A 26,079-nucleotide genomic window follows, 5' to 3' on the forward strand; every position below is an offset into this window, starting at 1 on the left:
GGCGTCCCTACGGGACTCCAAATCACCAGCAGAAATTGTATTATAATCCATTTGGATGTGAGAGAAGACGGAAAAGTATCTCGCTAGCGACCGCAGAAGCTAGCTCGCACGCTCACCAAGAAACCATGAGTCTCTGACACGCTGCTTTGTTTTCCTTGAGATGTGCAACCATTTCTTCTCTCTTTTTTACCTCACCACGTCAGCTATCGATTTCTTGCGACCGTTGGGGACGCTCTGATATAATGGATAAACTGATAGGCTTGGCCGTAGAGAAGATTTAGATATTTATGTGTGGATTGCATGTGCACATTAGCTCCTATGATCTGTGTATGCTAGTATATCTCTATGTCCATCTGCACAAACTACATACATGCATACTCAGCCTTGCCATCAGCACATATGACAGCACAAAAACAATACCAAATCATAGTACCAATATAAATAATTACTTTCAATTCGAGGAACATTACAACCAAGATAACTGATTGCACATAGCACTGACACTTGAACATTACATGAGTCATTATAAAAAAGGAATATTGACCAAACGCAATAGGAAATAAGTCTGGCAAACACGCCATAATTATCGATCTAGACCAAGATAAAGGCATAAAGCCATGGTTGGAACTTCAACACAAAAGTCCAGCCAGGCCATTGCACCAGCATTGAGTCACTGTATGGGAAAAGGAGGGGAAAAAAGATAAGGTAAATATTTAGTCGTCGTGTGCTATCAACAAAGATCACGTTATATATGAATATCAAACTATAGAGTGATTTTTCAGTTGGTGAACATATCAAGTTCATATTACAAGTTGCATTCCTGTAAGTAGCACCAACAGTAGTCATTGCATCATAGCAGTCCTGAAATAAAATATATGTAAGATATGATGCCAATGCTCAATGTTAATGATTAAAAGGAATAGAAACAAGCAGATTTCAGTATCCTACCATGACTAATTATGATTAATATTTCCAAGCACATGCCAAAATGTGCGCTACTAAGTCCTTTTTCAGTTGAGTATGTTGTGGGCGAGCACGTATGGTAGCGTTGGTACACATACGTAGCACGTCAACAAAACACAGATTAACACCAAGTTGACTTTAGGAGGTACAGCAAATGATGTTCGTGCACTGTCATTCAAGTCAATATGAATGGTGGCCTCCTCCCTCTCATCTTCAACAATCATATTGTGGAGAACCACATAAGCTAGCATGATCCTTCCAACACTTTTCTCTTCCAAAGTCTTGCAGGCCAGCGGACAATGATAAACCAGGACTGTAATACCCCAAAAGTATGATCCACATCTTTCCTTGCCCCTTCTTGGTGCTTGGAAAACAACTTATGCTTCTCTCTTTGGGGGAAGTGCTATAGTCTTCATGAAGGCAATCCATTCTATGTATATCCCATCAACAAGGTAATGACATGTGGTATGCTCATTCCCATTGTCTGAAAACTGAAATCGAGGGGCTTCTTCATTGTTTGATCTAGCAACTCCAAACAAAGCATGCCAGATATCAAGGTCTGCCAATGCATGCAATCTGTTCCTAGCATTCCATGAAAACCACAAGACTCAGTAACCTGAAGTAAACACTCAACCATGGTGTGCGCAAGCACCGAGTGGCAAGAGCCAAGAGGTGTGCAAACCTCTAATTAGCCTAAGCACTACGCTAGTCACCTAATATTTCCTTAATCACTTTTGGTGACTAGAGCATTTGGAATACAACTTCAGCACACTCTAACACTTCTAAAACAGCCGACCATTGGAGTATATATAGCCCCAAAGGGCAAATATAGCCGTTGGATAGAACTGCAGCTTTGCAGTGAACATTGAAAAGCTCTAGTGACCCCATTAAATTTTTTCGGTGACTGCCACGTCAACTAGCCATTGGAAACTAGTCATTGCCGACCGTTGGGCCCTTTCTCCGGTGCCCTCACTTGAGGTTCCGGTGACCTCAAAAACTTCTGCAGAACACTGTGGGCAAGGCTTGCTTTCTCCTGTGCCTTCGCTTGATATAGACCGGAGTTTTCTAGTGAACCAAAAAACCTTCTTCAAAGGTATTTCGGGCTCTACAATTTCTCTGATGCCCTCCTGGCCACAGCTTTGGAGGTTTTCAGTGCTTAACTGAACTATGCCTTCTTCTGTGTACTGAGCCCTCATTCTCCGCTGCCTCTCTAAGTTGCACACTAGACTTATTCGATGAAGCCTGACAGTGCTCATTTGACTTTCTTGTCCGGGCTTCTTCCACTTGACGTCTTGGACTTCATGCAAGTCTTCTAAGGTCTTCAATATTGCTCCATAGTTTTCCTTAAGGTGTTGATAACTTGATCTTCACATTGCCTTTGTCCAAGCTGTCCTGGCATCCAAATGAACTAAATACCTTGTATACTAGTATAATAGCAAACCACATTAGTTCATTTGATCATGTTGTCAATCAACCACCAAAATCATATATGGTCTATGCTAGGTGACATTTTCCTTATAGAGGATATTGTGCTCAAGAACATGGTTTAGGCTAGTTCATCATAATCATGTAAGTGTGAAGATAAAACCGACATAGTTTAGGTTGAGTAGAAGATTATAGGTAAGTGAAGGAAGATTGGTGAAAGCATCTAGGCCCCTAGTTGGGTTTCGGTGATTAATGACAATACGAGATTACTGTGACTAACATGTGTTTTGCATATGCAATTAAGTTAGGTCACAGTAATGGAAATTGATTGGGCAATCATGGTTGTCATGCCCCTACGATGGAAATCGTTTCGGTTTTCAAAGGATGGACGACAAGGTTAAGGATGGACTAGAGTGTCGTTTGTTGTTAAAGAGACACTTAGAGTAGTTTAGGACTTTATTTTTCCTTTGGTCGTACTATTAAGGGGGGTATGGACTGGGTAGCTTGACCTAGGTGAGTCTAGTGGGTTAGGTGTGATGCACACTTAGTCAAATCTAGCACTAGGTAGCTCCTAAATATCCCTAAGATCAATTGGAGCAAACTTCATTCACATATGATTGCAAGTTGGAAGTGAATGGAGGGTCAAATGTTGACCGAACACTGGCGTAGAGTCCGGTCAATTCATTTGATCAAGGTGAAGTCGTCTGGTTGTGACCAGATGCTGAGTGAAATGTGACCGGACACTGGGTGTCAGAGTCCGGTCAACTCCAGTAAGGTTCTAGAGAGGGAGAATCCTGATCGGACGCGTCCGGTCAATGCTGACCGAACGCTGGTCAGGTTCCGACTACTGATCGGACGCTGAGCAGCAAAGTGACCAGACGCTGGGTTTCAGAGTCCGATCAACATCAGTAAGGTTCCAGAGGGCAGTTTTCGTGACCGGACGCGTTCGGTCAGTGCTGACCGGACGTTGGTCAGTGTCCGGTCACAACTTAACTGCTTGGTTGCAGGGAGAACTGATCGGAGCGTCCGGTCACCTTGATTGGAGCGTCCAGTCACCTTGATCGGAGCATCTAGTCACCCCGCAGTGGCACATAACGGTTCATTTTGAATGAGGAGTTATAAATACTTCCTCTATTCACTCAAGGGATCACTTTTGCTCATTCCAACAGCTGAGAAACACCCTTGAGAGTGCTAAGGAGAGCAAGGTCCTAGTGAGGTGATTGAGATTTGAGAATCCAAGAGAGATGCCTCATTAGTGAAAGCAAGAGTAGCAAAGTGTGCATCCACCCCTCTCATTAGGCTTGTCGTGGTCAAGTGAGAGTTCGTGCTTGTTACTCTTGGTGATCAGCCATCACCAAACTCTCAATGACCACCAAGCCGTCTAGGTGATGGTAATCACCAAGAGTAACAAGCACGAACTCTCACTTGACCACGACAAGCCTAATGAGAAGGGTGGATGCACACTTTGCTACTCTTGCTTTCACTAATGAGGCCTCTCTCTTGGATTCTCAAATCTCAATCACCTCACTAGGACCTTGCTCTCTTTAGCACTCTCAAGGGTGTTTCTCAGCTGTTGGAATGAGCAAAAGTGATCCCTTGAGTGAATAGATGAAGTATTTATAACCCCTCATTCAAAACGAACCGTTATGTGCCACTGCGGGGTGACCGAACGCTCCTGGTCAAGGTCATCCGGACGCTTCGGTTCAGTTCTCCCCACAACCAACCAGTTAAGTTGTGACCGAACATTGACTAGCATCCGGTCAGCACTGACTGGATGCGTCCGGTCATGAAAACTACCCTCTAGAACCTTACTGATAGTTGGCCGGACTCTAGAACCCAGCGTCCAATCACTTTGCTGCTCAGCGTCCGGTCAGTAGCCAGAACCTGACCAGGGTTCGGTCAGCACTGGCCGGATGCGTTCGATCAGGATTCCCCCTCTCTAGAACCTTACTGGAGTTGACCAGACTCTGGCACCCAGCGTCCGGTCACATTTCACTCAGCGTCTGGTTGCAACCAGACGACTTCACCTTGATCAAATGAACTGATCGGACTCTACACCAGCGTCCAGTCAACATTTAATCCTCCATTCACTTCCAACTCGCAATCATATGTGAATGAAGTTTGCTCCAATTGATCTAAGGGCTATTTAGGAGCTACCTAGTGCTAGATTTAACAAGTGTGCACCACACCTAACCCACTAGACTCACCTAGGTCAAGCTATCCCATCCATACCCCCCTTAATAGTATGGCCAAAGGAAAAACAAAGTCCTAAACTACTCTAAGTGTCTCTTCAACACCAAATGACACTTAGAACTAGTTCATCCTTAACCTTATCGTCCATCCTTTGAAAACCAAAACAATTTTCATTGTAGGGGCATGACAACCATGATTGCCCAATCAATTGCCATTACCATGACCTAACTTAATTGCATCTACAAAACACACGTTAGTCACAGTAATCTCGTATTGTCATTAATCATCGAAACCCAACTAGGGTCCTAGATGCTTTCAATCTCCCCATTTTTGGTGTTTAATGACAATACAACCTCAAGTATGTAAAAGAGTTGAGGTTTTCAACATGCTTGGTTCATATAAGCTTTTGACAATAAGAACAAAAGAGTTAGGCAAGCTTATATGACCCAAGCCAACATGATGTACTCAATAGATATGAAATAAGCATGAGTACAAGAAATAAAGCTCATTTGCATCGGAGTAAAATGCGAAAGCAAGGCAAATGAGCGTAACCATGTGATATGACATACACAAAGATCAAAGTAGAGAGCACACATGTCACATATCTCATAAATATCACAATTACGATCACACTTATGTAGTTCAATGCATAAAAGTAGACATGAATGCATAATAAGTATCACACATAAAAAGCCAAATATAATAACTAAGCTCCCCCTAGATATGTTGCTCCCCCTAAGTCTATCATACTCGATCCCTCTCCCCCTTTGGCATCAAATACCAAAACCTAAGGGTCGGTCGGTGGGGCTGCAGCAGACAAGTCAGGTGCTGAGGTGCGATGAGCGACCTAGGAACTAGGCAACATCATCATCTAATCCTAAGCTCTATGCAGTCTGACCCTCTGTGGTTGGAAGCGATGCTAAAGTGGTCTAGGTTGGATCTGGTACTAGTGGGCCTGTGACTCTACAGGTATCACTAAAGCAGGCGGCTCTGATGATGCAACTAACAAAGGGAGCGTCTTTGTAGTCCTAGTGATAGGAGCAACTATGGAAGGACCAGGGACATGTAGATCTGGCGGAGTAGGCTACCCTATCAACTCACTAAATGTCGCACCAAGGCTCCTAGGAGACTGGGGTATCTGGCACAAGCAACGATGAACTCTAAGCCAGTGTGAAGCCTGTATGAAGAGGTGTGAACTATGGGGCTGGCACTAGCGAGGCAAACCACTAGGACACCTGCTCTATAGGTGAAGGAAACTATGCCACTGGTTGTCCCTGACTCTGAAGCCCACTAGGCTGTACAACTGGAGTCTATGAAGTGGTGGAAGGACTGACCAAGCTGAGGTGTAAGCTATGGCGGTGGAGCTCCAATAGTAGAGAGGACATGCTGCATAAATCCAAGTAACTGCTGCTATATGAGGAGTTGTTGCTGCTGGATAGCCTACTGCTATCACTAGAACTCGTCTTGTATGGCCTGAAACTATGCAAATGTAGCTACTGGTCTTCTAGGCCTAGCGAGCCTGATCCTACCTCATTCGCTCAAGTATAGCAAGGAGAGCGGGGTCTATCTGTGGTGCAGGTGGAGCTGACCTAGAGCTACTAGCCTCATGGTCATGTCGTCGAGGAGGCATCTAAGGGATATCCTGGTAGTCATCATCTATACTATCGCTGGGGTCGCTCTCTACCATACCCTCCTGCTAAGCATCTAAAATCTCCTCCTTTATAGCTACATTGCCCCTGATAGTCTCATCCTGCTAGGCTATAGTCTCTAGCACCTCTAGGTGACTGGCTCAGCTTGCTAAGTGCACTCGGCCTACTATGACAGAGCATCTGGGTCAAGTTATATGTAGGGAAATCAGTAGTAGCACCAGAATACTCTGGCAACATCTTAGGAGGCCTCACTGTAACTGCCCTGTGAATCAGAAAAGTAATCTAGTGGGCATACGACAGCTGATGATGACCCCAGAACCCCTCTGCAAGGGCATCCTCCATCTCAGAAAGGATGACATCCCATACATCAAAGATTGTCTGCTGCATCAGGGCATTCAATAGCCACAACTGAATGCGAAGTCAATCCCTTATGATATCCCATCCTCGGAAGCAGGTTCCTCCTCATGATAGCATCTAGCAGTCTGGCTGAAGGAGTAAGATCCCTAGGTGTCCTGCTCGACCCCTCGCCGAATGGCTCTGTAAAGCAAGGGTGAACCAGATCTGTAGGAGGCATAAGACTACCGTGAGGGCATCTAGGAGGCTCTGTGTGTCCATAGCAAACCTCATGAATGCGGATGGGTGAATCCTGTAACCTGAGGATCTCTCGAACCTTGAAGGCTCATCAGCCTGTAATCAGCGGCCTCGGAATGCAAAGTGAATAAACCTGTGGCCTGGGTCAATATAGAGTGAAGCATAGAACTCATGGACCCATGATGGAACATATCTGCCTATCCATCCAAGTAGATCTGTCAGCCCTGGTAGATAAGAAAGGTGAGGACGAATCTGCTCTCCCGTTGCTGCTACAATGGCCTCAATAGAACAAACCCTCTGAGACTTGAATGCAACCCCACTGTTAAGATATGCATTATAAAAATTCTCCTACAATGGTGTATAGAACCCCTCAGAAGCACGTTCATCCCTCCTAGGCGGGAACCACTCCTCAAACTACACAAATATGAGCTACTACACCTGCTTGGCTAGTGGTAGCCCTCAAATCCAGATGAGTCACTAGAGGCGGACCCTATGGTCTAGGAGGCGGACGAGAACCCCTCTGCTATGTCTCTGCCCTGGGTGTCATCTGGGTACTGAGTACGACTAGAGCGGTGAAGCTGTGGCTGAGATGCCTGCTCTATCTCCTCGGTTTGCTTTGCCTCCTGTGTCTGCTCAGTATGTTGTTGTGGCTCCCCTGAGGCTGAGTCTCCTCCAAAGCAACACGGCATCCCTCAAGCATGACAGTCCTAGCTGGACTACCATGATGATGCTCAACCTACTCTATAGCTGCCCTCTGTGCTAGTGAAAGCTGATCTACAATCTAGACTCCACTCCTAGCACCTCCTCTCTCTACACGCTCTACGGCGGCTACAACTACTGGCTACTCTTGCTGTATCAGCATCTGCATACTTCCACTTCTTTGACGTGATCTTCTTCATCGCCTTGCCTTTCACATCAGTAGGCAAGCGAGGCGGAGGCCTCAGATCCTCATCACCTGGATCACCTCTGACATTCTTGACACATGCCATCTAGAACGATCTGCTGCCTCAAACAAGAAACAACTATCACTGACACTCCCGAGGCTTGGCCTCGATCCGTACTTACAAGCTTGGCCCCGAGTTGACTAACAACTATCAAAGTGACCTCAACGACACCGACTCACTGCACGATGAAATAGATTGGATATATGAATAATTTCAATATACATCTAGAGATACAAAACCCTAAGAAGCAAGCAATAGATACGAAATTGGAATCGAGGGCTTACTACCTAACGAACCAGTGAACCAAAGAGCAGAGGAACAAAACGCAGGCACCATTGAATCGACTAATTAGGGTTCCAATGACGCAATGTGGCACTAGATAGGGAGATGCAACTGGTGGCAGCATTGTGGTGGCACGACAAGGCAGAGGCATGGTGCTGGAGCAGGGCACGTGCATAGGGAGATGGCATGGGAGCGTCGTGGAGCAGGTGCCCGGGGTGAGCGGCGACGCGCGGGCGTGGGGAGGCGTGGTTGTGTGATGGCGCTAGCGCGGGGAGGCGCAGAGCAGCTAGGGTGGTGCCTACAAACGGCGGCTAGGGCTCTGGCGGTGGCGAAGTTGGCGGATTTGCAGTGAATGTGGCCTTAGGTCAACCGGTGATTGGATTATATGGTGGCCCCCGGTGGATTAGAAAAGGTAACGAGATAGAGTCCAAAAACCGCACAACATCTACTAACCAGAGGCTCCAGTGGCAACGACCGGACGCTGCCACCCAGAGTCCGGTCGACTCTAGAGAGGTTCAAAACCTCTTGAGCCACGATCGGACGCGTCCGATCACAACCGACCGGACGTAGCCAGAGTCCGATCGATCCTGTCTTCGTCTTCTTTGCTTGACCAAACGTAGGCTCACCTTCTGACTGGATGTAGGGAGAACACTATTCTAGCGTCCGGACACTCCTTCGCAGCAATGGTTCACCACCTAGTGAACTGACCGGACGCTGGACTTCAGAGTCCGGTGCAGCGTCCGGTCACTCTTTTTCAGCAAATCTTCAAAGTCCTTCGCGTTGCCTGTTCCCAATCGAGTCCCAACTTCAATAAGACCCAAATAAACACTAATTGGGACTGATGTGAGTGACCTCTCTCAAACCCTCAAATTTTTTAAAGTATTTTGTATTAGGCTATAATTCTTTTTAAGAAAATAGGCAATAAAAGGATGATTGAAGAGAAATGACAAAACAACATTCATGCATATGCAATGCAATACTTGAAAGTAATTCTAGTTGCATGTCAAGTTTGATCCAAGGTTAAGCTTCTTCACATGCTTTTTGATGGTTATCTTAACCATGTTAGACAAGCCCTAAATGCATTACCAAAAGTTAAACATGTTGTATGTTACAATGCAATGCAATGCAAGGGACAACACAAGCTCATTTTCTAGTGAAGTTGCTAAACTCAAGCACATTGAACTCATTCCTCAATCGACAAAAAGTTGCCTCATCTAGCGGTTTAGTGAAGATATCCACCAATTGATCCTCGGTCCTTATACCTTCTAGTGAAATATCATTCTTAGCAACATGATCTCTAAGAAAGTGATGGCGGATATCTATGTGCTTGGTGTGAGAATGTTGAACCAGATTATTAACAAGTTTTACCGCACTCTCATTATCACACAAAAGAGGTCCTTTTTCTAGAACTACACCATAGTCTAGCAAAGTTTGCTTCATGTAAAGTATTTGTGCATAACAAGCACCCGTGGTAATGTATTCCGCTTCAGCGGTGGACAAAGCCACACTATTTTGCTTCTTGGAGGACCAAGACACAAGTGATCTACCAAGCAAATGGCACCCTCCGGATGTGCTTTTTCTATCAACTTTGCAACCGGCATAATCAGTTTTTTCTATCAAATCTAGCTCCTTTGGGATACCAAAGGCCAATGCTTGGCTGTGTGCTTAAGATACCTAAGGATTCTTTTAACGGCAATCAAATGAGCTTCCTTAGGATAAGCTTGAAATCTAGCACACATACACACACTAAACATGATGTCGGGCCTAGATGCGGTTAAATATAACAAGCTACCAATCATAGAGTAGTAGAGAGTTTGATCAACCGTTTTACCTCCCTCATCTAATTCAAGATGTCCATTAGATGGCATTGGTGTCTTGATTGGCTTACATTTATCCATATTGAACCTCTTGAGAAGATCCTTGGTATACTTTTCTTGAGAGATAAAAATCCCTTCTCTCATTTGCTTGACTTGAAAACCAAGAAAGAATGTAAGCTCTCCAATCATTGACATCTCGAACTCCTTCGACATCAATTCACCAAACTCTTTGCAAGAATCTTTATTTGATGATCCAAATATGATATCATCAACATATACATGACAAATGAAGATATATCCATCAAGCTTCTTGGTGAATAGTGTGGTGTCGACATTCCCAATGGTGAAGCCCTTCTCAATAAGGAAATCCCGAAGGCGTTCATACCAAGCTCTTGGGGCTTGCTTAAGCCCATATAGCGCCTTGGACAACCTATAAACATGATTAGGATATCTAGGGTCTTCAAACCTGGGAGGTTGATCAACATAGACTAGTTCATTTATAAAGCCATTTAAGAATGCACTTTTCACATCCATTTGATATAGTTTCATTTCATGATGTGATGCATATGCAAGGAGGATACGAATGGCTTCTAGTCTTGCAACCGGTGCAAAGGTCTCTCCAAAATCCAACCCTTCAACTTGAGAGAACCCCTTTGCAACTAGTCTTGCCTTGTTCCTCACAACAACGCCTTGATCATCTTGCTTGTTGCGGAACACCCACTTTGTTCTAATGACACTTGCACCTTGTGGTCGCTCTTCAAGAGTCCAAACTTCATTGCGGGTGAAGTTGTTCAACTCTTCATGCATGGCATTTATCCAATCTGGATCTTAAAGAGCTTCTTCTACCTTAGTAGGCTCAAAGCAAGAAACAAAAGAGTGATGTTCAATAATCAAAGCAAGTTTTTGAGATCGAGTCATGACACCCTTTGTTGGACTCCCTATGATGAGATCTTGTGGATGAGCTTGTAGTAGAGGTGAATTTCTTCTATCAACCACTTGAGGGGGAGGTTGTGGAGCATCAACAGCTTGTGCTTGTGTCACCATTTGCTCATTTGAGACATGAGTATCTTCATTTTCTACTCTCCCATCTTTATCACCATCTTGTGGCACATTTGATGAAGAAGGTGGATTAATCACTTGTACATCATCTTCATCATCTTGTGGCTTGATGTCTCCAACCAGAATGTTCTTCATAGCCTTCCTCAGTGGTTCATTATCTACATCATCAAGATTCTCAAGTGCTCCTTGGGAGCCGTTAGATTCATCAAATTCCACATCATGTGTTTCTTCAACCAAGCTGGTGGCATGATTAAATACTCTATATGCTTTGGACTTTGATGAGTAACCAATAAGAAAACCAATATCACAACATCTTTGAAACTTCCCTAGGTGTTGTCGCTTCTTGTAGATGTAGCATTTGCAACCAAACACCCTAAAGAAGGAGACGTCCAGCTTCTTCCCATTGAGCAACTCATAAGGTGTCTTGCCAAAAAACTTTTGAATGAATAGGCAGTTGGATGCATAACATGCGGTGTTGATAGCTTCCGCCCATAGAGCTTTGGGTGTGTTGTACTCATCAAGCATTGTTCTTGCTAGTGTGATTAATGTCTAGTTCTTTCTCTCAACTACACCATTTTGTTAAGGAGTATATGTTGCGGAGACTTCATGCCTAATCCCAACTTCATCACAATAAGCTTTAATATTTGTGTTGTCAAATTCTTTCCCATTATCACTTCTAATCTTCTTGAGCTTCACCTCAAACTCATTGTGTGCTCTCTTGGCAAACTTCTTAAAGCATGATGCAACTTCGGATTTGTCATGAAGGAAGAACACCCATGTGTATCTTGAGTAGTCATCAACAATCACAAGACAATAAAGATTTCCTCCCAAACTCTTGTATTTTGTTGGTCCAAATAAGTCCATGTGAAGAAGCTCTAGCACTCTTGTGGTTGACATGAAAGCTTTTGTAGGATGAGTGTTTGCAACTTGCTTGCCGGCTTGACATGCACTACAAAGCTTGTCCTTCTCAAATTTCACATCCTTCAACCCTGTCATCAATTCATTCTTCATTAGCTTCTTGAGTGAGCTCATCCCAATATGAGTAAGACTTCTATGCCATAGCCACCCAAGTGATATTTTGGTGAATAGGCAAGTCTTCAAGTTAGCATCTTTGGAGGTGAAATCCACTAGATATAGGTTGTTGTATCTAAATCCCTTGAATATCACTTGATCATCATCCTTCTTAGATACAACAACTTCCTTCTCGGTAAACAAGCCTTGGAAGCCAAGATCACACAATTGTCCAACAGATATCAAGTTGAAACTCAAAGAAGCAACATATAGCACATTTGAAATAGAGTGATCATTTGATATTGCCACTTTGCCTAATCCCTTGAGTTTGCCCTTTGAAATATCTCCAAATGTAATTCTTTCTTGGCCATCTACTTCTTCATCTGGTGAGGTGAATATACGAGGATCACCGGTCATATGTTGTGTGCAACCACTATCAATTACCCAATGACTTCCACCGGTCTTGTAGTTCACATACACACAAGAGATCAAGCTTTAGGAACCCAAACTTGTTGAGGGCCCTTGACTTTCTCAATAAGTGACTTTGCTACCTAAATTTTCTTAAGCCTATTCTTGTTGGGAGGTCCTAAGAACATAACTTTCATCTTTCCACTAGAGTCCTTTCTAAGTATGTAATGAGCATTGAAAGCAAAGGGTCTAGCATGCTTGGGCAAGGGTTGTGGTGATGGAGTTTGACACTCATGGGCAAAGTGACCTTCTTGTCCACACTCAAAACACATCTTTGGCTTTGGCTTTGGGTGTGTTGTTGTTGTTGAGCTTGAGTTTTCTTCTCTTGGTTTGCCAAGTACTCAATGCCACTTCTATCCATCTTCATAATGGTGTTCATTAGCAACTCACTTTGAAGATGCTTAGCTCTTGTGAACTTGCTCAATCCAATCTTGAGATGTTCTTTTTCCAACTTGAGCTTCTTGTTCTCTTCTTTGAGTGCATCATCATTTTTGTCTTCCTTGAGTCTCTTGTTCTATTCTTTGAGCTTCTCATTCTCAAGAATCAAATCACTATCATGATCAAGAGTTTCTAACACTATAGTGTTGGTGGTTTTGAGCTCTTCAAGATCTTTCTTGAGCTTTTCATCATCATGCTTGAGCTTGACATACTCATCATAGTTGTTGGTTTCAACCACTTGCTTGCCTTTGCTACTAGATCCTTGCTCAATGTGACAGAACCGCCCAATTTATACAAGATCAAGTATGGTTGTCCCTGCTAACACGTTGACACGCGCATACTTTCACTTATATAAACCCGGTAGTCCGCTGAGTGTCATGAAGGACCTTGGTAAATCAACATCACAACCAAGATCACGTGATTAAGCAAATACACATCACATATGCAGAGTTGTAGTGGAAATAATATTACAAAATGGTTTCACAAATAATAGTACAAGTTTGGGTTTCAAAACCGATTAGTGAAAACAACATAGCTTTCAAAGGATTACATTAATATAAGTTCCAAATACATTGCTAAAATAAGTGACATCCTCAGATAAAAGCATATAGATGAGAAGTAAATATAGAGTCACCGAGCCCACCAGCGGTTAGCCACCATCTTCAGCAGGCCAAAACTTCACCTACAACATGGTGGGATAAACCCTGAGTACTTGAATGTACTCAGCTAGACTTACCCATCATAAACCAGAAATAAAATGACTCCAAGGATCATGCAAGGCTTTATAGGTGGAGCTAGCTTGACAATATTTTGCATAAAAACGACTAATTCAGTTGTATAATTATCCTTTGGTCATCAAGTTAATTATAATTATTCATCTCTAGATTAGCATCTAACCTATGCCAAACATGTGGTATATCATTTAATAGCATACAATAGTAACCATAGATGGTGTAGTAATTCTATGTTTATCTAAACCATCACATTCCATAATACAATTACTACGATGTTGAAGCTAGCCAAGTAATGGGGACCTAATACTGGGGTACCCAATGAGGTGGGACTAATAACCATCGAACGTTGATGCTTCCGGTCAGACAAGAATGCTACTACGCTTCTTGCCCGAACGACGGAAGATTGGTTCCACCTCACCCGACCCCTAAGGGCTAGCTCTGCCTCGCTTGACCCCCAAGGGCTGGCTCCGCCTCGCCCGACCCCCGAGGGCTGGCTCTGCCTCGCTCGACCCTAAGGGCTGGCTCCACCTCGCCTGACCCTCGAGGGCTGGCTCCGCCTCGTCCAACCCCAAGGGCTGGCTTCGCCTCGCCCAGCCCCCGAGCGTTGGCTCCGCCTCGCCCGACGTCTGAGGATAGGCTCCGCCTCGCCCGATGGCTAGGGGCTGGCTCCGCCTCACCCGACATTCGAGGGTGGGCTCCACCTCGCCTGATGACTAAGGGCTGGCTCTGCCTTACCCAATGACTACACCCTGCTCCTTCATGCTGACAAGCATAGGGTACGATAGGACATTTGAGTCAACCGCCATACCGAGGACCATGCGAATCACGCCTACAGGAAGGTACCATCAGGATATGATGGGATGAGCGCTTTAAGCCCTATCCAACCTAACAGTACTCGAATAGTGTTGTAGGCGTCGACTTTTGTCCCACAGTGTTGTAGGCGCCGCCACCTAGCCCTCGGTCGTGGATACTAACATCGGCATATGACAACCACTATGATCTAGGAAGAGACTCGCGCCATCTACAGTGACGGACATATTGTTACTGTGCCACCTACTCTCCACAGGGCCACAGGTCAACACCCTTGTCCGACACGCCGCTCGGAGGAGCGGGACGGGATGTGGCCACTTGCTAATCTGGTAAGGGCATGGCGTTGCTAGGACATGGGCACCCGGCAAACGTGCCAATCCCTGATATCGTCTGGCCGTGTCAGCAAGGCTAGCTCAGCAGAAAAGGAGGGCTCAACACCTTCGGCGAGGGCTTCTTGGCATCTGGTTTTCCTCCTTTTCCCATCTGTAACCCTTGCACCTCCCTTGGTCTATAAAAGGGAGGGCAGGCCCCCCCCCACTAAAGGGATCGAAATCTTGACAGATAAGTTGAACACACAACGCTTCACACACAACTGAGCAGCGACCAGGCTCTCAGCGACCTTTTCGATCATTCCATCAGAGACTTAGGACTCGTCCCTCTCTCGACTGTTTGTACCCCCTACTACGAATCATTTTCGGTATTAATAACACGAGCAGCAGCAGCAAACTAGGACAGTAGGGACATTCAGCCCAAACTAGTATAAACCTCGTGTCCTTTAGTGCACCACCCGGGCCTAACACGCAACAATCATAAATTTACTAGCCGGTGTTTGTTCGAAACACTAACAGTTGGCACGCCATGTAGGGGCCTTTGCGCCTTCCAAATCAGGTCTCAGATGGCTAACCACGCAATCAGCTGGGTCCTAGGCGCACATGTGCGTTTTCGGTGACCTAGACTTCATTGTCACACTAGGAGGAGAGTTGGCGCTGGCCCACACGGCCGTCTAGTCTCTCCCCTCCGCCAACTTTAGCTATCCGGAGGCTTGAGGGCTAGCCCGATGTCTCCCTTGGACCCTAGCCATCTAGGAAGGCCCTACACCACATCACCCTCTCTCCAGAATGCTCCACATGGCGTGCCTCGATGGCGTTTCCGTTCGGTCTCCGCAACGCCATGGCGACCATAAGCCACCTTGTGGGCCAGCACATGATCCTGTTTCCTATGAACAATGAGTTCATGGGGATGATCGAAAGTGTCACAGAATCCCTCCACGGCCTCCTCGCGGAAGGCCCGAGGTCAGACTCTGGCTCTGACTCTGGTAGGGGGAGCCATCATCCCTCCTAGGAAGGCTTCATGGCGGAAACCTCCGAGGGACATGTCGAAAGCGCCTCCGAGGAGGAGGTCACCCTAGGCAAGCAACCTCAGGCGATGGAGCCAAAGGGGGAGCAGTGGCCCCACCTCCCAGTAGGGGTGGAGCAGCTAAAAGCTCGAAAGCAGGAAATAGACGAAGCCTGGATAGCAAGCTTGTTCGGGAGTACAAAAAGATCGACGAGGAGATCAGGCAGCCGCGGAGATGGAGGGCATGCACGCGCCGTGGCCCGCGACAGTGAACCGAAGGATCATCGTCGATGATGAAACCCTTCCCCGCTTTGCTCGTGCAAGCCAGAACATTGCCAGCCACGACAACCCTGCTTCTTGGCCTTCTAGAGGCCACGGCGCCCAAGGATCGTCGTGTCCACCGTGAGATTCGCACGCTACTTGAGCATGCGGCAGCACAGCAGGCAGGAGAGCTTCAATGTCTCAGCGACATGAGCCTGATGCTAGCTAGCATACCCCCTTGGTGCGCCCTGCCTAGGGACACGTCGGTCCACCAAGCACCGCAAGGTGATGGGTAGCGCGCTGCAATCCTAGTACATCAATGTCTTCGGCCACAACCACGACGCGCGTAGCACCATCGACGTCCGTAGGTGCACCTATGGCGACTCGAGGGAAGGAGCCTGCCACGGCTATCATCCTTGATGTGGTGGATGCTATGACAGCAGCGAAGGACTGGAGCCTGAGCCCCGACCTACCAGGCCCTCAAGCCTTCGGCCAGGCACATCCTCAATGCTGTGTTCCCACCAAGATATCGACCACCTACTAACATCCCTAAGTACTCCAGGGGAGACAAACCCTAGACTTTGGCTTGAAGACTATCAGCTTGCCTATTAAGCCGATGGTGTGGATAATGACAACTTCATTATCCGCAACCTTCCACTGTTCCTCACTGATTTGGCACGAGCGTGGTTGGAGCACCTTCCGTCCGACGCCATCCAGGGTTGGGCAGACCTAAGGGAGATCTTTGTGGGGAACTTCCAGGGCATGTACAAATGTCCTAGCAACCCTGGGGACCTCAAGAACTATTGCCTAGAAGGTCGGTGAAACCCTCCACGGGTACATCTGGCGCTTCTCCCGACAGTGCAACGAGCTTCCTAATGTCGCCGACGCCAACGTGATAGGAGCCTTCCTGTCCAGGACAACCCATGAGTCTTTGGTTCACAAGCTAGGACGCAAGGGCCCGTGGACCACCAAGGAGCTCCTGGACATCATCACTAGCCATGCCTCAGGAGAAGAGGTGGTCAGAGCAATCTTCGACCATTCCAACTGCAAGGCAAGGCAGGACGAGGGTGCCGGCGAAGGCGCCTCCAACTGTTCTGCCAAAAGAAAGAATAAGAAGCAACGGCACGACGACTCGCTTGTGGCCACTGTCGACCGCAAGGGTGGTCAGAAGCCTACGGAGGGCACTCCAAATCACTTCGAAAAAATGCTCGAAGGGCCAAACCACGCCTTTCCCGTAAAACACCTGCTCAAGGACTGCGGCCTCATGCGGAAATTCTTGGCTAGAAGCACCAACAAGGGGGAGCAGGGGAAGGAACCTACCCCACTGCCAACGATGACAAGGAGAAGGACGATGGCTTTCCAATGTCGGATGGCTGCCTCATGATCTTTGGAGAATCAACGGCCTACAACTCCAAACATCGTCAGAAGGTCGCACGCCACCAAGTCTACACGGCCCAACTGGCCACACCTCTTTTTCTCTAGTGGTTGGAGTCCGCCATAACCTTTGATCGGATCAACCATCCGAACGCCATCCCACACCCAGAAAGGTATCCGCTTGTCGTCGACCCGATCATCGGCCCAAAGCGCCTCACCAAAGTTTTGATGAATGAAGGCAGCGACCTCAACATCATGTACACAAAGACGCTCGACGTAATGGGCGTCGACCGAACGCACCTCCGCCCAGTCTGAGCGCCTTTCCACGGCGTCGTCCCCGGAAAGTAGGCCATGCCACTTGGACAGATCGATTTGCCCGTTACCTTTGGGGATCAGTTCAATTACAGGACTGAGACCCTCACCTTCAAGGTAGTAGGGTTCCCCGAAACCTTCCACGCCATCCTGGGACATCCATGCTACGCGAAGTTCATGGCCATCCCCAACTACACATACCTCAAGATAAAGATGCTAGGCCCACACAGGGTCATCACCATCGGCACCTCCTTCTAGTGGGCCTACGAGTGCGAGGTCGAGTGCTATGGCCACACCACAGCAATCGTCGCCTTCGGGGAACTCGCCGCCCTCAAGGAAGAGGCCACCGAAGAAGCGCCCGACATGAAGAAATCAACCGGGTCGTTCGAATCGGCAGAGGGCTCCAAGGAGGTCCTCATAGACCCCTATAGCTCTGAGGGTAAAATGGTAAGCATTGTTACCACGCTCTCCTCCAAATAGGAAAGCGCGCTCGTCGACTTCCTCCGCAACAACAAAGACATCTTTGTGTGGAAGCCCTCGGATATGCCAGGCATCCTGAGGGAGGTCGCCAAGCATACCATGAAAATCCACCTAGGCTCCAAGCTGGTGAAGCAATGCCTACGCCGCTTCAATGAGGAAAAGCGTAGGACCATCGGTGAAGAGATAGCAAAACTGCTAGCCGCCGGATTCATCAGGGAAGTACACCACCTAGAGTGGTTAGCAAATCCCATTCTTGTACGAAAAAAAGAGCGGGAAATGAAGGATGTGTGTCGACTACATGGGTCTCAACAAGGCATGCCCAAAGGACCCGTTTCCTTTACCACGCATAGACCAAATAGTCGACTCTACCTCAGGGTGCGAAACCCTCAGCTTCCTTGACGTGGACTCCGGCTACCACCAAATCACGATGAAAGAGTCCGACCAACTCGCAATGTCTTTTATCACCCCCTTTGGATTGTTCTACTACATCTTAATGTCGTTCAGTCTAAAAAATGCTAGGGGCCACTTACCAGCACTGTATGCTCAATTGCTTCGGGGACCTCATCGGGTGCACCATTAAGGCCTACGTCGATGACATCGTAGTTAAGTCCAAATGGGGTGACCACCTTGTCGCCGATCTTGAGCAAACCTTTGCGAAACTCCAGGCAAATTGCATCAAACTCAATCCCGAGAAATGTGTTTTTAGGGTCCCAAGGGGCATGCTGCTCGCCTTCATCATCTCCGAGCGGGGCATCAAAGCCAACCCGAGAAAATCTCAGCCATCACAAGGATGGGCCTGATCTAGAGCATAAAGGGGGTTCAACTGGGTCGCAGGGTGCCTGTCCGCCCTCAGCCAATTCATCTCATGCCTTGGCGAACGAGGACTCCCCCTTTATTGACTCCTGAAGAAAGACGACCGCTTCGAGTGGATAGCCAAGGCCTAGGAGGCGCTTGACATGGTCAAACTACTCCTGACAAAACCCCCGGTCCTAGTTCCTCCAAGTGACGGAGAATCCCTCCTGCTGTACATAGCGGCCACCACACAAGTGGTTAGCGCCGCCCTGGTGGTAGAGCGGGAAGATAAGAGGGCATGCCCTCAAGGTGCAGCGCCCTAGTGTACTTCATCATCGAGGTACTATCTGACTCCAAAACCCGCTACTCCCAAATCTAGAAACTCCTATATGCCATCCTCAACACTAAGAGAAAGCTATGCCATTACTTTGAGTCACACCCTATGACTGTCGTAACATCATTCCCCCTCAACGAGGTCGTCCATAGCTAGGACACCATAGGAAGAACCGCAAAGTGGGCACTCGAGCTGATGGATCAAGGCATCATGTATGCCCCTCGAACGATGATCAAGTCCTAGGTGCTAGCTAACTTCATCGCGGAGTGGACTAAGGTCCAGATGCCACCGGCGGTCGTCAATCAAGAGTGCTGGACGATGTACTTTGTTGGGTCACTGATGAAGAAGGGCGCCGGCGTGGGGCTGGTCTTCGAATCACCCCTCAGGGTCCGCATGAGGTACATGGTTCGGCTCCATTTTCCCTCATCAAATAATATGGCTGAATGCGAGGCACTCGTCAATGGCCTACGCATCGCCATCGAGCTGGGCATCCGATGCCTCGACATTCGGGGTGACTCTTAGCTAGTCATTAACCAAGTCATGAAGGAGTCTAGCTGCCACGATGCCAAGATGGCTGCGTACTGCCAAGAAGTTCAATGGCTGGAGGACAAGTTTGACGGCCTCAAACTTAATCACGTCCCGAGGTGCCTCAACGAGGTAGCTGATGCACTCACAAAGGCAGCATCTGGTCGAGAGCCGGTGCCAACGGGCGTCTTTGCCAGCGACCAACACAAACCATTGGTGTGCTACAAAGGGTCGGAACGGGCTGAGGATGACCCGTCTGATCCGGCCCCAAGAGCTAACCTGCCGACTGCTCTCTCCGACCCTGAGGTCATGGAGCTTGAAGAGGATCCCGCTATAGAGCCCAAACCTCTGGATGACTAGAGAACGCCCAACCTCGACTTCCTCCTCCACAACACACTACCGGCGGACAAGATGGAAGCTCAACAGCTCGCACGTTGTGCCAAGTCTTTCGTTCTTGTAGAAGGCGAACTCTACAAACAGAGCCACACCGGGATCCTATAGCTCTGCATCCCCAGTGAACAGGGAAGACTTTTGCTGAGCGACATCCACAGTGGGGTCTGTGGTCATCATGCCACGCCAAGGACCTTGGTTGGAAACACATTCCGACAGGGCTTCTACTGGCCCACTGCAGTAGCCGACACCGAGCAAATCGTACGCGCCTACGAAGGGTGTCAGTACTACGCTAGGCAGACTCACCTCCTGGCCTAGGCACTTTAGATGATCCCCATCACGTGGCCCTTCATGGTCTAGGGGCTCAACCTGGTTGGGCCACTCAATAAGGCGCTCAGGGGGCTTCACCCACCTACTTGTCACCATAGACAAGTTTACAAAATGGATCGAAGCTCGACCGATCTCCACGATCAAATCCGAGCAAGCTGTGCTGTTCTTCCTAGACATCATCCATCACTTTGGAGTACCAAACTCCATCATCATAGACAATGACACATAGTTCACCGGCAAGAAATTCATTTGATTCTATGATGAACAACACATCCGGATCGATTGGGCGGCCATCGCGTACCCTCGGACAAACGGGTAGGTCGAGCGCTCAAACGGCATGCTCCTTTAGGGCCTCAAGCCTAGGATCTTCAACCGGTTGAACATGTTCGGCGCGCGCTGGGTCGCCGAGCTCTCGGTGGTGCTCTGGAGCCTAAGGACAACTCCCAGCCGGGCCACCGACTACACACCTTTCTTCATGGTCTACGGTTCTAAGGCCGTTCTCCCAATGGACCTCGACTATGGAACGCCAAGAATCAGAGCATACGATGAGTAGGGAGCTGAGGCATCCCACCAAGATGCCATCAACCAACTAGAGGAAGCCCACGACATCGGCCTCCTCCGTTCGGCCAAGTACCAGCAGGCGTTGCGACGGTACCACAGCCGACGGGTGTGGGACTGAACCTTCAATGTTGGGGACCTTGTCCTCCGCCTCGTGCAGAGCAACAAGGACCGCCACAAGCTCTCCCCACCCTAGGAGGGACCATACATCATCGCGGAAGTACTCCGCCCAGGCGCCTACATGTTGAAAACCATCAATAGCGAGGTCTTCACCAACGCCTAGAACATCGAGCAGCTATGTCATTTTTACCCTTAAATAAATGCATACTTCTTATCAGTTTTTGTCTTTACAAATCCCCAATCTATAGTGACATCCGACCCCTGCAAATTATGAGGGGTTAGACCTCACTCGGGGGCTGATACAAATGATACTAGTACGTTTATTTTGCAAACACTTCCTGTGTTACCTTTGCAAATATTCTCTAAGTTTTCCACTCTTCCCGTAACAAGTCCTAAGGGCTAGTATTTTAGGAGCAAATTCTGACTACAACTGGTAGGACTATGGGAAACCCATGCCCCAGCGGCTACGACCTCCTTGCTCACCAGCGTGATCAGAACTATTTCACCCGCACTCTTAGCCTTTACAACCTGAGCCATGGGAAGGGTTAGAGGGCACCGAAACCTCTTCTACAAAGAGAGAAAGCTGAAAAGACTATTTGCCATAACAAAAGATGAAAATTTATTCATTCTTTGCACAAATTCACCACTTACAAAGTGATTTCATCACAAAAAGGACTAATGTACTCTTAAATTCAAAGGACCATTCACTCGGGGGCTCCCCCACAAACTTATTCTATTACAGTCTTTGCCTAGCTTTACTATGAGTACTACATCGGTGATGTCCTACCACTCCGCAGGATCCTTGAAGGTGCCATCATCTGCAACGTTGAGCACCATGCTCTCCAACAGGCCTCTTGGGTTGATCGGGCGGCCCAGGCAAAACAATGAATGAACGACCGCTGAAAGATAAGCACCCCTATTTTCTTACTTTGAGTGTTAATTTCTTTACCGAGCCTCCGACCCCAACAATAGCAAAGGCACAGACATTGCTCGAGGGTTGCCGAGGGTGTCTATTTGTTTAAAACCCTCTTTGCCTGACCCCTCCTTACGTTCAAAACTAGAAGCGCAGTGTGTGGGTATAAAACTTTGAATACAACTGGGCGAACCGCCAGACCCTACGCCTTGACGGCTACGGTGTTTTTTGTTCACCAGCATAAAATCGAACTCACAGTTCCCTGCACCGCATGCCTTGGCTCCCGCCTTCCCGAGAAGGGTTTGGGGTGGTCCCCCTGTAGAACATCCTTTGAGGAGAAGCTATCAGGTCGACTAAATCAATCAAGCGGCTTGGATCGCCGCCAAGAGACTAGAAACAAAAAATAGCGATGCTTATGCAGGTTACGCCGACCTCATCGCAAACATCGGGCCCAAACCCCACACGGACATGTCTGGCAAGAGCTTCCCATCGATCATATCACCAAGGTAACATTGCCAAACCCCACTTTCGTTTCAATTAAGTGATACGCTAAATCCATACGTCCAAACATTGCATATGCAAATCTCTGCATCTCAATGCTTCGTGTCGCGTCACGATGTGGCAGCCACCTCATTCAATATGAGTAGCGATCGACCGAGGTTCGAAGGCCGGCCTACAAAGGGCTCGAGGCCGCCTTGCGTCAAACAGAGCCAGGGGAGAAAAATAGTGATGAGCCCCAACGGCCTTGCCCGACCCCGCTTAGAAGTGGATAGGCACGTCTCAACCTTTCTCGTTCGATTCTAACCCCAAGCCAAACTCATAGAATCTCTGTCGAGGAGAGGCCAACGGGCCACCTGAGCCTATTGAACGGCTTGGGCATCTGTCGAGAGGCGGGTTAAGTAGTGAAATGCCACATGAGGGCTCTACCGACCCCGTCAGCGAATGATGGACCCGGATTTCACACGAACATACCCGTTAGCGAGCTCATTGAGCGCAACACTCGAGCCATCGAGGCAAGTGTCATCAACTCAGCCCCTCCGATTGCGGAAACCTAGGATGGGGTAACACGCGAAAACACAGGCCGACCCCTATCAGACCCTAAAGGGCTCAGGGGCTCGAGCCAGATTGAGAGACCGAGGTTCGAAGGCTGACCCGTAAAGGGTCCGGGGCCGCCCCGCGTCGAACAACAGCTAGGGGAGAAAACATAGATGAGCCTCGGCAGCCTTTGCCCAACCCACATTGAGGCGGATAGGGTCATCTCAACCTTCTAGTTCAATCCAGAACCTAGCTGAGCCCATAGAAATCCCATTGAGGGGGAATCTGTTGGAAGGCGGGGCAAGGAGCAACGGAATGCCACCCGAGGGCTTTGTCGACTCTATCGCAAAGCAATAGGATCGGATTCCACCCGAACATCCCCATTAGCAAGCTCATGAAGCACATCACTTGAGCCATTGAGGCAAGTGACATCACCTTAACCCCTCTAGTTGTGAAAAACCTTTGATGGGGCGACAGTCACAAAATGAGCCAGCCCTTGACAGAATCCCCACCACGCGCGGGGGCTTGGGGAAGGCTGGACCAGCAATGAGACCGAACGTATGGTCATGCAACGATCGCCAAAATCCCAAGTAAGGGGTACATGCGAATACAAATGTAAGTTCACTTCCCTTGCTTTGGTCTCTAGTAACATCCAACCCCAGCAACCGCAAGGGGTCAGATCTCACTCGGGGGCTGATAAAGGTACAGGTACCTCCTTTCTTTTTTCGAAAAAGTCATTACAACATACCTCTTCCTCGCACCAAGACTGGCGGCAAAGTTCAGGGGAACAGATTGGTAAGACCGCAAAAGGCCCACGCCCAGACGGCTATGGTAATTTTGCTCACCAGCACAATCAAAATTTCCCCTAAACACCTCGGGCCCTACGGTCTTAACAAACGGAAGGGTCGATTGTGTAAATCTTTTTTCATCGCAAAAAGGGATGAAGGTAAGATCAAACAAACGAAACAAAATTGTGAAACAAAGCCACAAATCCGTTTTCAGACACAAAAAGAACCGACACTTGTTCACATATTACGGATAAATGTTTATCGAACTGATTCAACTAACTACTTCCGCGGAGGGAGAACCGTTTCTTTCAGCCTATTCACCAGGTTCCGCGCAAGGGGAGTCACCGCCCTCCCCATCTCGTCCAGCTTAGCATCTTCATAGACAGGCGCGAAGCCTTGGCTCATTACCTCCAAGTTGATCTCCCGATCATAATGGGAACAGGCAACGGCGACGGCCTAGGTGATCCTGGTGTGAAAAGTGTCCTCCTCAAGTTGGCCTACCTGCATCGTGATACCCACGGCACGAGCCATGAGTGAGCTAGTTCCTTCTGGCTGCGCCACCCTCAGGGCATCGATGACCACCCCGACAGTGGCTTGTAGAAGGTCGTGCTCATCACTCTCGGTCTGAAGGATCCCTCGCACTTTGGCGAGCTCCTTCACCAGCCCGGCCGAGATGCTTTCGGCGTCCAACCTTCGGCTCACTGTGGCTCCAAGATCCGCTCGGAGGGAGTTGACCCCCTGACGCGCCTCGTCACGCTCTCGAACGGCCCGATCGCGCTCCTCGCAGGCCGTGCCATGCTCCAACCGAAGACTTTCTTTGGTTCGGCATAGCTCATCCTGCTCCCCACGCAACCGGGCGATCACCTCGGCATCCCGGTCCACCCTCTGCTACAAGGCCATGGACCTATCCTTGGCCTTCCGCCAGAGATCCCGCTCTGTCTCCAGCTTAGCCCGGACCTCGATGGCCTACTCACTAGCCGCAGCATCCTTCTGGAGCAGCTCATCCTGCTTCTTTCAGATCCTAGCGGACGCCTCCTCATCTAGCTTCACCCTCGCCGACAAGTCCTCGAACATCCCATGGATCTCCTCCGCGTCCCGATGCGCCTTGGCCTCCCGCTGCTGGGCAGCAGCAAGCTATGCGCCCACATCTCCTCGTAGCCAAGCCTCCTCGGTAAGGTGGTCCCATTCTGCCTTTTGCTCATGGAGGAACCGGGACTTGTTCTGGCTATGAGCAACGATACACTGAAAAGAAGACCGGTATCAAAAATACGAAAACACAAAAATGCATGAAGAAAGAAGAAAACAAGGGAGAAGATCAAGCGAATACCTGGCTAGTAGGAACGAGGATTTCGCGCAAGGAACCACTGGCCTGGTTCAAGTCATTCATCATAGCCGAGAACCCGATGTCAAGATTTTCCCGCTCCAAGCTCTCGGCAGCATCATCAAGCGAGAAAAGAGCCGATGTTGGGTCCTCGGTGGCCATCCACTGGAGCGGCGGCTCCCTCCGCGTGGGGGAGCAGTTGCCCCCCAACAACAGGGCCAAGGGGTGACCTCCTACGGGTCCTCTCCACCACCACCATGACGCCTAGAGACCCTCTGGCCATGTCCTCCTTTGTCCGGCCCGCCTCAGGCACCATAGCCTGGGCCGCCGGTGGCGCGGATTACGCTGCCCCCTCGGATGGCACCATGGCTACGTCCGACTGTGCCTGGCTTGTCGAGGTTGGGGACCCTTCGGCTGTATCCTCCTCCGCCCGACCCACGTCGGGCGCCGTCATTTGGGCCATCGGAGGCATGGATTGCGCCTGCCCCCTTGGACACCACCATGGCCGCGTCCGGCTGCTCTTGGCTTGGTGCGGTCGCGGCCACCCTCATCGGCGACACTAGACCCTCGGCTAGCGGTGCCGCATCCTGCCATGGAAGATGTCGCCCGCTCAGGCAACCGCCGAAGGGCGCAGGCGCCACCACTGGCGCCGTCCGGATCGGCCGACTGAGGCTGCAGCATCAGCAGCCGCTCCTACCCAAAATAGGGGCGACGTCAGGCAGTGTCTGCCCATCCCACCTGAAGGGCAAGGCTCTTCTTGGGTGCCAGCCAAGAGAGTGGCCCCGTCCCAAGAATCTAGCAAGAGGAAAGAAGGCATAAGGTCGAAA

Source organism: Miscanthus floridulus, chromosome 16 (assembly GCF_019320115.1).
Source record: "Miscanthus floridulus cultivar M001 chromosome 16, ASM1932011v1, whole genome shotgun sequence".
NCBI classification, from domain to species: domain Eukaryota; kingdom Viridiplantae; phylum Streptophyta; class Magnoliopsida; order Poales; family Poaceae; genus Miscanthus; species Miscanthus floridulus.